A 1847-nucleotide genomic window follows, 5' to 3' on the forward strand; every position below is an offset into this window, starting at 1 on the left:
CAAAACTTCAGCAAGAATTGATCACCCTTTTGGAAAATGGTGTTTCCAAGAGTAACATTATTCATGGTCTTTGACCAACAAAACACCTGTTATCAGTATACATTTAAAGTTGTAATATTATAGCTCCTCATGAATCATGAATTGTCTTTATTTTAAAATATCAGTGTTAACAGTATTCTATTGTAGTTTTACTTCTTTCATATTTAAGATCAAGCACCTGACTGTTTTCCAGAGTAGAGATATCTGAGCATTTACATATTGAAACATATTTGATTATAAGTTGAAGAAGTCCTTATTTGCTCCTCCATTCCTGCAGTCTCAGATTTGATCCAGGGTCTACCTCCATGTGGGCAACTTGGGTAAACAGAATCCATTTAAGTCAGTGGTCTCATTCTCTTTGCCAGTGATTAGACAGGCAAGTGACCCAGTCCCAATCAAGACATGAGAAATTCTGGGGTGAGGGAAAAGTGTATAAGTGGGATAAGTGGTAATGGAAAAAATACAATAAAAAAGAACAAAAGAAGAAAAAGACAAAAAATTCTGATGAGAAACAAAAGATTTTCTTTCACTGGACACTGTTGGTTTATACACAACATCTGGAATCACAGTAGGCACCTTTGATCACAAGTATCATTAGTCCAAAAAGAAACTGCTGAGAATGACAGGCTGAGAGATGGAAGGAAACCCAAGGTTCTGGGTACTTTTGAACCCTCTATCAACCCATTTTAGAACCTCTGAAGTGCTTGCTACATTTGATTAAGTTGGGTCTTATTTCCAGCAGCAAGCATCCTTACTGATATAACCCTCTTCACAAGCAGTTGTGTTACTAAAAAATATGTACGTATACTTGTACACAATCCTGGACTGAATGCTATGGAGGGAAGTTGTAAGTGATTCTCTCAACCATCAGCTCCTAATTCAAACTACCTGTAGTAGAAATGAGTTCTAGGCTTAGCTGTGTAAGGCTCATGGGAGATTGATTTGTTTTACATTAACAGTAAGCTACACAGTCTAGCTAATAGTGGAAAACAAGAAAATTTCTTGGGGTCAACTTCACCCTTTCATATCACCACTTCTCAGGTAAGTTAATTTGGAAGGAAGTGAATTGTTCTAATTCTTAGCAAAGCCTGGTGATACAATAGCTATTTTTTCAAAGAACATGCAGTAGTCCCTCGCTATATTGTGGTTCACTTATTGCGGCTTCATTGTATCATGGGATTTTAAAAAATATTCTATTTAATTATTTATTGCGGATTTTTCGCTATATCGCAGGACTTTGTGGTACTGTATACGTATGTTGTTAAAGTTACATAGGTTTAAGAGTGCAGAATAAATGTAAGGTTCCTACTTCGCGGGGGTGCGGGGGGTCTGGAACGTAATACCTGTGATAAGTGAGGGAATACTAAGGATGAATTTAAAGAATAAGCAAGGGCTATCTTTTGACAAGTTTTACTTAGCAAGTGGAGAAGGCCTCTTCTGTGGAAATAAGGTTTAAATGACTGAATTTATTAATCTAATAACCCTCTCATTTGACAATTCTATACCCAACATGTGAAACTGGTCTTTGTTGATTCCCACAACTCACCTTTTGATATGTGGCTGTTCTTCTTCTCTGTGCTTTTTAATCCCTCCACCTTTATTCCTTATTTACTTTCCTCTTTCCACCTATCCCACACCTCCTTACCCATAGAAACTACCTGCTTTGCAAGGTATTCAGAATCACATCTATTCCCAGTTCAGAATGTGCCGGCAAGCCCCTCAAATTCTTGCAGTACTCCCTGAGGGCATCCTTTTTCTTCTTTTAAGAAAGAACATGCTGGACAGAAGTTAACAAGTTAAACATAGTC

Source organism: Furipterus horrens, unplaced genomic scaffold (assembly GCF_987537825.1).
Source record: "Furipterus horrens unplaced genomic scaffold, mFurHor1.1.pri manual_scaffold_6, whole genome shotgun sequence".
Lineage (NCBI taxonomy): Eukaryota > Metazoa > Chordata > Mammalia > Chiroptera > Furipteridae > Furipterus > Furipterus horrens.